Raw genomic sequence first — 13,701 nt, forward strand, 5'->3', positions numbered from 1 at the left:
CTGTGTCATTTGCTATGAGCCCATCTGGAGAAGCTCCTAAAAAAGGGTGAGTTGGACTTATAAATAGTCCGCATTTATCTATTTTAACACCAGTGGATTCGTAAATTTCCAGCGCTTTACTTTCATTTTCTTTACCCCAATCTGTAGACTTTGATTTAAACGGTTCTTGATTAATCAAGCTAATAGAAAATTGTATTTGGGCTTCTTCATCTCGAATTATGCAGCATTTATAAAAATTACTGGCTGTGATTCTATTTTGACGATATTTAAACCAACTTTTACTTTGACTTTGCTCTCTTGTTTCTTCTTCAATTTCTTTTATATCATCAGTGGTTATTGACAGTAGTTTAAATTTATTTAACAGCTGTTCTTCTGGATTCACATTTGTGTAGTCATGGTCCTAAATTGCACAATATATATTAGCTGGTTCGAACAGACGAAGGAATGGCATCGTTGTTCGGTTAGTTGCAGCAAAATTTATTGCTCGATTGCATTGCTTTTCGCAGTACAATTGTTTGTTCACAATACTTGGATCTAAAACGACTGGATCCGAAAATGGTTCAAGATTTTGATTTTTTTTTTTGGTAACAATTCAGCTTTGATGGGCGAGCCAAAAAAAGATTTTGCCGGCTTATGAAATGATTGAAGTTTTTGAGTACAAACTGTTCTCAAAGTAATTTTCTTATCTCTACCCTAAAAGTAACAACCAAAATTGTTGAGGTACAATTTTCTAGTCATGAAAACTAAATTATTGCTAAGATTTGTAATATCAATCCAATTACCATTTCTTCCATTGCCCAAAGAAGTACTGCGACGTGTTTACAATGAGCTGTATCACCACCACCTACAGCACATTCGCAATGAGTCCCTTCAATAAAACCAGTATTGGACATTTGAATATCACTATTTATACTGCACTGATTTTTTCATTTGGGCCAAACAATGTCCTTGAATGAAAATTGAGCTATTACTTTGTGCTATCCTGGCATGAAGAAGATATCGATTTTCGTACATTTCTTTGCCAAGATTTTTCAGCACATCATACCTGCAAAAAAAATTTACTCTTTGTTACATTGTCATACATTCTGTCAATTAAGTCATGCGTATTATTATCATTATGAACCTCTGCAAAAAAAGTTCTACTCGTTCCTTGGTTATTAAAGGAATTTTAGTTGCGGCATTAATATCTTTATAATGCGTATTGTCTGGTGTCCAGAATACTGCATCAGGATCTTGTTGATGTAATTGGAAAAAACCTTTATTCTCATCCGCAAAAATTAACCTGCATAATTAGTAATAGTTACTTTTTTTTTAATTAAATAAATTTTGTTATTAGTTCGCTAATTAAATATTGTAATGACATACGATATTGTTAGGTTAATTACCGAAATTTAATATTTACATACCGTTCTTGTAAATTTTTTTTTTTTACCTGTGGTACGAAGTCCACGTCTTTTTAATTCTTGCTTTAATTGTTCAACATTCCAGGTAAAATATTTGTTTTCTTTATCCATTTTTTTTGTAAGCACATAACAGTCACTATTATTAACTTCAAATATTTGCGCGACAAAAAATGATCTATGCTGCTGCCCCCTGGGCCGAGTTTGACAAAAACGGATCCCCATTAAAAAAAAAAATTTTAAAAACGGTTGACCCTGAAGGCCATCCCTGCAACTTCCCGCTAATTCCATAACTAGGCGCTTAAAATTGCACGTATGACGTTTTTTCAAAAATAAAATTTATGTGATATTTTGAGCTCTCCGAGCGCAAAAAGATAGTTTTCCTATGCCTTTGAGCTCTTCGAGCTCAAAAGTCGAAGTTCGATGAAACACGATTTTTTAAATTTTTAAACTGCTATAACTTTTGAATGAATCGACCGATTTTCACGCGGTTGGCGGCGATCGATGTAGTTTTTTAAGCTCTATGAAAAATTTGATACAAAAAAATTGATCTGATAAAAAATTTCGGATTTATTACAAAAAAACACTCTTTTTGATTTTTTTCGACAACGATATCTCACCAACGTATCAACCGATTCTGACGTACTTGGTGGCGATCGATGCGAGTTTTCAAGATTAACAGCTGATTAGTTTTTGAAGTCGATCGGTTCAGCCAATTCGGAGATATTTTTAAAAAATGAAAAAAAAAAAACTTTTTTATTCACTTTTTTTGCAATTTCTCGAAATCTACTGGTCCGAATCGGTCCCAACTTACAAGAAATGTAAGTTTGGCAAAGCCCTTTCGAATGACACCAACTGCAATGAAATCGGTCAAGTCGTTCAGAAGTTATAAGAGGTTTACACACACACACACACATACACACACCCACCCACCCACACACACACACACACACACACACACACACACACACACACACACACACACACGCACACACACACATGCACACAGACAGACACGGTAACATCACCGCTGGAATAGTCAGAGAAGCTCCTTAGGGCTTCAAAACGTCGAGATCTGTTGAAACCTCGATTTTTGCAAAACGGGATAAAACGAATTTTCGAAAAAATCATTGATTTTCTTAGCGGGAAGTTAAATATGTGTTTTAATAATTTTAACTGTAGCTTCAGGCTTGTATCACTAAGTCAAGCGTACCAAAATTCCTCACTTTACACAGTAGCGCTCAAAAGTATTTTGACAAATATATTTAATGGTTTAATTAAAAATAAATATGAAACACAATAATCATTCATTTAATTTTTTAGCAGCTTTTGAATAATCTGCAGAATAGTGTCAAAGTGGTCCTTGTTTGTAACAAAAGAAAGTTTAATTTTTAAAATATTAGGAAAATGGTTGTTCAAAAGTATTTTGACATTGTTGAAAAAAACTAACGCATAATGTTGTCAAAATACTTTTGAGCACTACTGTAACTAATTTGTTTCCTCATTTTTGTTTTTTTTATTATTTATTTTATTTTTTTTTTTTATTAAGGGCTCTGAACTATTCACAAGGCTACGAGCTTTACGAGCTAAAAAATAAAGCTATTATGCATTTCGAGCTTGTCGAGCTCAAAAATCTAGTTGTCGTGTGAATAGAGCAGTATTTTAAACACTTTGTATTGCGATATCTCTATAAAGAATTAAATACTTTCGATGCGATTTGCGATATTCAAAGTCGATTTTTAACAAAATTAGGCTACTTATTCAAAAATCGATCCGGCAAGAAATTCCAAAGTCTTGTGAAGACGTTTTTTTTCGACAACAATATCTCACGAACGAATTAATCAATTTTGGTTTTTTTAACTGTATTCAACGTTAATTTTTAAACTCAAGAGCTGATTGTGTTATAGAATTCATTGATGGAGCAGATCAAAAGTTATTTTGAACGAACATGATTTCACAAACTTTTTTTTTTCGATTTTTTTAGACTTTATCAAAATCTATCGTACCGAATAGATTCAAATTTACCAAGAAGTCTGTTTCGCTAAACCCTATCGAATGACGTCATCTTAAGAATAGTGAGAATAGCTTCCTAAGACCTCAAAACGTAAAAATCTGATGAGAACTCAATTTTCGAGAAAATCTGGTGTATATCTATTCATATACATTGAAATGTTTTTTTAGTGTTTTTTCCATGCAATTATTTCGAATAAAGTATCCAATAACGACTTAACATAAAAATAATCTTACTTTTGATCACCAGCATAAAAATACCCATTAATAAAAAATAGCAACTGACATACTTTCACATATTACAGATAATAGATGTTGATCTGTTAATTTGCGTGTGCTTACCTTGTCAAAGTCATTTCAACTGTGATTAAGTACGAGTTGTTATTCACACAGCTCATCGGACTTGTTATATACCATTGCAACATTTATTTATTTTTCTTCTTAATTAACTTCATGTTATGTCGTTGTTAAAAAATAAAACAAACTAATTGTAAATTCCGTCTGTAACAAGTCATTACAGAACGAAAAAACTTAATGAGGAGTTACAGGAAGAATTATGGAGGTCATTATTTATTACATTTCATGAAATAATAAAGACATTTTTACGCAATACCGTTTATCTAAATTTAATATATCATTAACGATAATAATGACACTAATCAGAATGACATTAATTCCAACTAATTAAAATTTTCAATAGAAAAAAAAACTGAATTATAACTCAAAACCAGTTATTAGTGTTAAGTATTATTCATTCTGTTTTACCATATCATTTACATTTTATTACCAACAGATGTTAAATTTTATTGCAGAAAACTAAATTATCTACACAGGCCGCAGTTGATATTTTCCACGAAGGATACGACTATATCTTTAGATATAACAAAGATCAGATTAGAACACCTAGATGTCCTTGCTGACAAATTAGTATAGGATTTAAATGTTTGTGTAAAATTTCCCAGAGTATTTTCATTACTCTCGGCATTAGTTTGCTTTGTCATTCCCCAGAGAATAGGGGGCGAACCCTACAAAAATAGGCATAGCTTCGCAGATCACTGCATGAAATAATCACCCCTTATGCGTGCATTAATCGTAGTTTTTATTTACGGTCGACACGCCATTTGTAAATCTTTTACTACAACTTCACCATTTTTCAAAAACAAAGCTCTAGTGATTTTTTTTTTTCGTATGAGAAGAAAAATTTAAAAAAAAAAGGTGAAAATTCGATATGAAGTTATTAGAGAAAGATGTTGATGCATAATAAATCCTAGCATACTGTTTTAACTCAACATTTTCACTGCCAATTTCAAAACTAGAATTTTCACGAATTGAAAATTAAAAAAATAATGAAATATTTAAACAAAGTTTCTTAACTTACAATTTTGTCGCTGAGCGTTTTGATTATTGATCTTTTAATAGAAAAAACTTATAGCCTCTGGGTAGTGCTTGACGGATGGTACCAACAATTTTTTGAAGCAATATTGCTAAAAATCATGAAATTTTTTGTATAACTTGAATGTTATTCTTTGTTAATCAAATGAAATAAATATACCACAAAAAAATATGCTATTCTTTAGAACTTTTGATATTCATTAATATTCAATAATCTCTGATGAATAAGCATCATTATTTGAAATCAACAATATAGAATTCACAATAAATAAAAATGTTAAAATTTTACCTTTTTATATGAGAAATAGTTTAAGATACTGTGAGTGTAAGACACTATCAATATTTCAATTAAAATGACATGGAGAAAAATAAAACAATAGTTTCTAGAAAAGCAAAATATTTTTTTCTTCTTTTAAATACTACTTTTGAGCTCGAAATAAACAAGAACGCTATCACTTTTTGTCTTTAAAACTCTTAATTAATTAATTAATTAACAAATTGGAATTTGAAAATCATAATTCTGAATGTTACCGATATTAATGAAGATAAATGAAGTCATTTATATAAAGACAGTAATAAAGGATATTTACGTGTGATAATTTGTGTAAGTTATTATCTAGACATAGATAAGAATCTAATACAAACTCCAGATGTTTTTTTTGTTTTGTCATTTTATGCAGCTTATTTCTAACTAAGATGATAATGATAATAATTATTATTAAATAGTTTTAATTTATTAAATAAAGTAAAATATATAAAATGTCTAGCATTGATGTTTAGTTCAGCAATAAAGAAAAAAAAATATAGCCTGCAACTAAGATCCGTAACATTTGAGGGGTGCTCATCGACCATCAGCGTGCATCTATGATTGTTTGAGAAAATTCTGTAGGGTCGCTGAGCCAACCCCATAGAACGAAGAGAGGGGCAGGCATCCCCTACTATGAAAACCTAACGATATCTCAAACTTTCCCAACACCACTGATCTCCACCCTATATTTTCTATTACTTTATCGCTTGTACAAGTCCAAAATTTTTGGAAGTCCTACTATTACTATTATTGCGTCATATATTTCAATAACTTTTCTTTATTCAAATCATATACATCATAGATTCGATTTTAGTTAAATAAATTACTGGGCAACAATATTAAAATTGAAAAGTATCAATTTGATAAGTTTTTTGAGATCTATACACAAAACATGTGAAAGTTTGATCTGCTATTTTCGGAATATTTAGTGGATAAAATTACTAACCCAAATTCGAAAGGGTAACGACCCCGAAATAAAAAAACAGCCTATGAAGGCAAACCATTTAATTCATAGTTCTCTATTTAAAAAACCATTTTAATTTTAATTTTTTATTTTTTGTTTGTGAACTAAAACGAATCGTCGGTATACTCTTTGAATTTTGTTGCTCGGTGAAAACTGGATCTTCTTACTGTATACCTGCGCTTGTTAAAATGAAAAAAAATCCAACGAACGTACACATATATGCTCACGTTGCAATGTAGTTGTTGAATTTAATAGATGTGACGAGGGTACGATTAGAGTTGAAAATTACGCTTCTATTCACCTATAAAATTATTTCTTCTCATTTATTGTAATGTACACATCTTCAAATTTTTTCTTTAAAATACCGATCTAAACCTGATTATATATCCACGAGAATGTGATCTGGAATGCCAGCTTGAAAAAAGAAACAGAAAAAATTTTTTAAGCTAATAGAAATAAGATATATGGACATACATGTATGCTTAGATCCGGATACACCCGTTTATGTAAACACTGTAAAAACAACTGTATTTTAGAATAAATAGTCGTTTCTACAAAATATATGAAGGCAAAAAAAAAACTAAATTCAAAATATTTTATGTGGAAAATACGAAAAATCCCATATTGTATTATCATTATTTTTTTTTTTTCATTATTAATGTTATTATTATTAGTATTTAATCTATTCAACCCCTCCTTCCTAATTCTTTTATTCAAGATGTTTATAAAAAATAATGCGTATCCCTGTTGGCAACAGCTTCCGGGACGATGCGATGAGTTTGTGAGTTCAAGGCCACCTTAATTTCTAACCCCAAAAATTTTAGTAGTTTAATAACAGCCCTATCAAATTCTTAGAAAATTCTCTTCTGTATATATTTGTGTTTTCGAATAGTTTTTTTAAGTACCTGCGTCTATTGAGTTTTATATTTGTAAAGATACCTTTCAAAGGTATGCAGTCCTGTGAGAAATTTGATTTCTTTCCAAGTAAGCTTAAATTGTCAGGATTTATTAGTTCATGAATAGAATTTTCGCTTTCAACGGTTAAAAAAAATTCGTACGATTTTAAGAAAACAGGGAGTGAAAACCATGGATAGCCATTCAGCCATTTATCTAAATCGGCTTGCACTGCTATGCTGTTAAGTACATAGTTTTAACTATGCTCGACGAACACTAAATACAAAGGCCTCGCTTCTACGAATTCATAGGCGTAGAATCTACTTTTTAAAACAATTATAAAAATTTCATGCGAAACAATAAGGTTGTCCATATTTTTTCTTTTATCTTATTAACCATTAATTGAAAGACAGTTTTAAATGCAAGGTACATTAATTTATAACATAATTTATAGCTTATGATTGTTCATAAAAATTTGTACACATGAATCTTAAAGATTTACTAGAACAGAAATGAACTAAGTTTCTGTAAGTCAAATTTTTACGACCTACATAACATTAAGTAGCGTATTTGAATCCAAAGTTAAGTAACAGTTGTAAATTATAAAAAATAAGAAAAGAAGTATACCGGATAAAAGCATAAACATAGAGCGACATGAAAGAATGAGGAAGAAAAACTCATATGAATTAGACACGTAGAAACAGAAAGGAAAAAAAAATTTCCGATCCGTAAAAGTAAATGCAACCCCTCGTTGAGGGTTAGTGAATTCGAAGGGGTGCGGTGGTTCGCGCGCTTATCATTTTACCCCTCTGTGCGTTGTCAATTGGTCGTCGCATCGTCAGCCATCTTGGTTAATGGGCGTGCCTCGACGTTAACGCAGGGGTGACTCACCTCTGGTTGACGAAGAGTCTACGCCATTCTATGACAGTATATCGTCCTTCACTTTCCCTCGCTTTCACCCACTACTTCTATTCGCTCCTTATTCACTTCTTAGTAATATATAGTTTTTTTGTTATTACAAAAATATGCATGCCTTAGATTATATTAAAACTCATACGTAATGAAAATTTCTATAGCCGTCTTTAAAAATTATAACTTGGTAATCAACGAGCCTAATTCTGTTGAGATTAAAGTCTTTCAGCGAAGCTTAGCTATCCTTGTCGCACCTGCCGGAAATTTAATGTTCATCTAAACCCTCCTTATATTTCACCCTTTTTTCTATTTCCATTCTCTAGGTTCCCGTTTCCTTTCTTTGTTCTCAGCTCTAGTTTTGGATCTTTTTGGTTCTATACTTCGTACGATATTCCCGCGATTTTCTATGCATTCATTTTATCTTAAATCTTAGATTCATATTTTATACATCGTTAGCATAATCTTATGTTGTAAAATATATATATATATTATTCCAAAATATTCAAACGTTTTTAGTTTTTGCATGTACTTTTAAATTTTGTTTTTTTTCGTGAATAATATTTTCATTAATTCATATTTACATTTGATATTATCGTTTTGAACAATTTCATAACGTGTACAAACATTTTCAAAGAAACAAATAATACATTAATAAGTGTAGCGAAAGATGTTTTCGATAAATGGCGCCATCTAGTTGAATATAACAAATCGAGCGCATACGTTCAATGATAAACACTGCATTCAAAAATACCAATTTTTTCTGTTAAATTATTTCCTAGTTCATCGTAGATTTTATTTGAGTCTTTTACACTGATAATAGGATTTATTTCTATTAAAAAATATTTGTTAATAGCTAACAAATCATTTATTAGAGACCACTTTTTAGTATTAAACAAATATTTTTTAGTATTTAAAATGATTTATTTGTATTTAATAAATCTGATATTCATTTATTAAATATTAATAAATCTTTTTAAATACTAAGAAATATTTGTTGACTAAAAAGTGGTCTCTCATAAATGATTTGTTAAATATTAACAAATATTTTTAACTATAAACAAATCCTTCTATCAGTGTAATCTTTGATTAGCTGATTCGAAGCGGATGACCTGATTAAGTGAATGATTACATTAAGAAAATAACTTACACATATGTGACTAGAAAAACTTATTAAAAAAGTTTCAAGACTGAAATCAATATGAGAAAATATATTAAATAAGATTTATATTAAAAGTAAGTTGAAACAATCTTTTAATCATAGTAAGATTAACTAAAATTGATTGAAAATTCGATAAGCACAAAAAACTTCTAAATCTGGGATGATTTTGTCACATAGTATTTTTCTATACAATACTTTAACTACAACTAGTACGAATAGTGTCAAGACAAAAATGTGCTGTTGGCTGCACGAGCTGAAACTCAAGAGTAACATTTCATACGCGATTCTTGTCACTATTTGTACGAATCAGCCACAATGTCTTTTGTAACACAGGAAAAGTACACTTGGTCATATGTCAGCAGATAGTATCTTTTGTTTCACGTTTTTAATTGGAAAATTTAAAAACAAAAAAATATATTATTCATTGATAATTTTATTGAAGAACTCATCGGTTAAACCAATGAATACTTATTCATAGAATATACTACTCAATCTATGAGCATGCGCAAACACACTACCCCTGATGCATCAGGTCTTACTTATTCAATCAGTGAGGTTTTCCTGGAGAACCAGAGAAGTTCATTGATTTTATTTTAGAAAAGTTTATTTTTCTTACATTTCAATTTCTTTTATTCATATCACAAATAACATAATTCGAATCGTTACGTTGAAATTAAAAATTCTGAAGGACTTGAAATGACGTCACTTGTTCGAGGTTATGATATATTTTCAACTGAACCTCCTCGGAATATCTAATCTTGATATGTACTTTCGCATAACAAAGTATAATCATACTTTATGGATACACACCACAAACTGAAAATCGAGACATCACTCAACTATCAGAATTCCTACCTTTTCTCAAATATATCAATTTCACGAAAATGATTTTTTCACGATCATGATTTTTTTCAGAGATAGCTATGTTTTCAGAGATAGCTCTGAACTCAAATAGATAGCTGCTCTGTTCTTTTAAACTCTTCGAGCTCAAAAGTCTGATAGCAGTTTCATAGAACACTATTTTTTGAATTTTCAAACCGCAATAACTTTTGAATGAATTAACCGATTTTCTCGCGGTTTATGGCTTGCAACGCAGTTTTTTGAGTTCTTTGAAGAATCTTCAAGCGCAAACTGGTCAGACTGAAAATTTCATAGCAATTTTGTAAAAAACATTTTTAACTTCCCTCTGAGAAAATCGAAGATTTTCAAAAATCGGGAAGTTATTGGTTTTACCCCATTTTGAAAAAATTGAGTTTTCACTAGATCTCGACGTTTCAAGGTCTCAGGAAGCTTCCCTGACTACCCCCGCGATGGTATCTGTACGTCTGTGTGTAAACCTCTTATAACTCCTGAACGGCTTGACCAATTTGATCGCAGTTGGTGTCATTCGAAAGGAGTTCGCCAAACTTAGATTTCCTGTAAGTTGGAACCAATTCGGACCGGTAAATTTCGAGAAATTGCAAAAAATGTGAAACAAAAAGTTGTTTTTTTTTTTTCATTTTTTCAAAATATCTCCGAATTGGCTGAACCGATCGACCTCAAAAACTAATCAACTTTTAACCTTGAAAACCCACATCGTTCGCCACCAAGTGCGTCAGAATCGGTTGATGCGTTCGTGAGATATCGTTGTCGAAAAAAGTGTTTTTTTTGTAATAACTCCGAAATGTTTCACCAGATCAATTTATTTGCCTTAAATTTTTTACAGAGCTCTAAAAACTACATCGATTGTCGCCAACCGCGTGAAAATCGGTTGATTCATGCAAAAGTTATTACGGTTTGAAAATTTAAAAAATAGTGTTTTATCAAACTTCTATCAAAAACATCATAAGTGCAATTGTAAGCGCCTGGATATGAAATTAGCAGGAAGTTGCAGGGATGGCCTTTAGGGTTAACTGGTTTCCTAATTTTTTTTAATTTTTTTCGACAACGATATCTCACGAACGAATCAACCGATTTTAACCGGGCTATGGTGGCCATCGGCGTGGTTTTTCGAGGTTAAGAGCTGATTAGTTTTTGGAATCGATCGATCAAGCCGTTCAGTAAATATTTAAAAAAAAAGAATTTTTAGAAATTTCATTTTTGAGATTTCTCAAAATTTATCGACTCGAATTTTTTGAACTAGTATTAAAAATCTAAGGGCCACGGAACTTTTTGGAACGCCGCTTATTTGAATCGAACCGGATGATCCGTTCAATAGTTATGCGAGATTTACATGCACACACACACACACACACACACACACACACACACACACACGCGCGCGCGTGCGCGGTGACATCATCGCGGAAATAGTCCGAGAAGCTTTCTAGGACCACAAAACGTCGAGATCTGATGGAAACTCGATTTTCAAAAATCGGGGTAAAAACAATAACTTCCTGATTTTTGAAAATTTTCAATTATTTTTAGCGATAAGTTCAAAAAGGTAACCATTCTTAAGGCGATTTCCTATTCTTTTCCCATTATTTATAATCCTATAGAAGGACTAGTTATTGGCTACCTCAAAAAAATTAGACTAAAATCAATCAATTTCATTTTCTTAATTTGAACCTTAATATTATCTATAATTAAGAACAAAAATACATTCAAGATGCTTATATTTATTGTTATTGATAATCGATAACCTATATTCAACGATTTTGATGACATGAAAAAGAATGATTGACCATTTCAGCTATTTTTCAAACTTCTTGCTATTTTTACATTAAAACCACGCATGAAAAAATAAAAATATATATAAATAACGTATATTTCAACAGTTATTTTTTTGCGCTAAAGATATACGCGGAGAAAAAAAACAGCACTGATTATTATTTATACAGTACGCAGTAATATTTTAGGAAAAGTTGAGGTTAAAATGCTTGAGACAGTAGGGGGCGCTGTATACAAACTAACGACTGATGTCTGCACTTCACTGAGTCTTGCGCTGGCACTAATCAGTTGTGTGTCACACAGCACTCTCTACTGTCTTTGAAAATTTTTCCTAAACACTACTGAATACTGTACGAAACAGTAATCATTGCATATGTATGTAAACCTCATAACTTTTGAACGGCTCGGCCGATCGGATCGAAATAGGTGGCGATCCAAAGAATATCATTGCCATTAAATTTCGTGAAAATTTAAATCGATTCGGTTTGCTAGATTTTGAGAAATTTCAAAAATAAAATTTCCAAAAAATCGTTTTCTTGAAATAACTTCTAAACGGCTTTACCGATCAATTCCAAAAACATCAGCTCTTAAGCTTGAAAAACCACGTCGATTGCCACCAGTTCCATCAAAATCGGTTGATTCGTTCGAGAGTTATCGAAAACGAAAAATTTCGAAAAAAGTGTTTTTTTCACATAAATTCGAGATTTCTTTTTGGATAATTTTTGAAAAAATGGAATAATTATTAGAGAACAAAAAATCACGTCGATCGCCACCAAGACGTGAAGATTGGTTGATTGGTTCGTGAGTTATCGTTGTCGAAAAAATTCGGAAAAAGTGAATTTATCAAATTTCTCTAAGATTTTTGGTTCGATCAGTTTGTATTCAAATGTATAACATAGATTCTGAAAAAGTGCGTGGAATACTGCCAACCGCGTGAAAATCGATTCATTTATTTAGAAATTATTGCAGTTTGAAAATTCAAAAAGTAAGGTAAAAGCCCCAATAGATGATCATGTACCAGTATATGATCACTCCATGTATTTGTATACCTATATTTATGAATATAGATATACAAATACATGGAGTGATCATATACTGGTACGTGATCATCTATTGGGGCTTTTACCTTACTGTTTTATTAAACTCCTATCAGCCTTTTGAGCTCGAAGAGCTCAAAAGCATACAAAAGCTATTTCTTTGAGCTCGGAGAGCTCAAAATAACACACAAATTGTATTTTTGAGCTCGAAGAGCTCAGAAACGTCATAAGTACAATTTCAAGCGTTTAGGTATGGAATTGGCGGGAAGTTGCAGGGATGGCCTTTAGGGTCAACCGTTTTCCAGATTTTTTATAAATTAATTCAAATGTTAACTGTCCAAAAACGGTGCTAATGTGGGCAAAAACGATACTTCTACCCTAATTTGTATTGTCTAATGACTCGTTAGAAAAAAATAATCAATATTATACTCAGATTTTGAATTACTCTAAGACAGGTTGACAAATATTGCAGTAGAAGGCTTTATCGACATCATTCCAGTAACGCTTTTTAGGTAATATATAACGAACGGAAATACAATTAGTAAGATATGATTACAATCAATACATTAATTGGTTATTTTAGATAGTTGTGCCAACACATGATTTATTGATTCAACAATCCATACATTTTTAAAAACTTTATGACCACGATTCAATCATAATTAACAATTAATATAATTTGTTTTGAGTTAAATATTAATCATAAGCTCTCCGATAAAATTAATAATTTTAATTTTATCGTAAATTCAATGAATTTGTAGTAAAAAAACCCTTATCAAAAAATTTGACAGTACTTTTCGTCTTACAAAAATTGATCATTTATACAATGTAGATTTACAAAGAAAGGTTCAATTATACTGAATGAGAATATCTAAATAAAATTTTCAATTTTTTCATGTTATAAAGTAAATATTAGAATATATTTATCTTCAAGTCATAGCATAGAAGCAACGTAGATGCTCGCTAGATGTCCTTAC

At 31.1% G+C, this 13,701-nt stretch overlaps 1 protein-coding gene and 1 long non-coding RNA gene across 2 annotated transcripts in view; one reads left to right on the forward strand and one right to left on the reverse strand.

Annotated features, from left to right (window-relative positions):
* LOC123260954 (insulin-like growth factor 2 mRNA-binding protein 2) overlaps positions 1 to 13,701 on the forward strand; it is a 158,912-nt gene that overhangs the window by 17,869 nt on the left and 127,342 nt on the right. The gene's annotated exons all lie outside the window — the stretch shown is intronic.
* LOC123260956 lies at positions 11 to 1,622 on the reverse strand. The gene is made up of 4 exons (XR_006508583.1): positions 1,433 to 1,622; positions 1,124 to 1,282; positions 783 to 1,045; positions 11 to 693 (listed from the first exon to the last, which is right to left on the reverse strand). It is a non-coding gene; the product is annotated as an uncharacterized LOC123260956 (long non-coding RNA).

Source organism: Cotesia glomerata, linkage group LG3, assembly GCF_020080835.1.
Source record: "Cotesia glomerata isolate CgM1 linkage group LG3, MPM_Cglom_v2.3, whole genome shotgun sequence".
Classification (NCBI taxonomy): Eukaryota; Metazoa; Arthropoda; class Insecta; order Hymenoptera; family Braconidae; genus Cotesia; species Cotesia glomerata.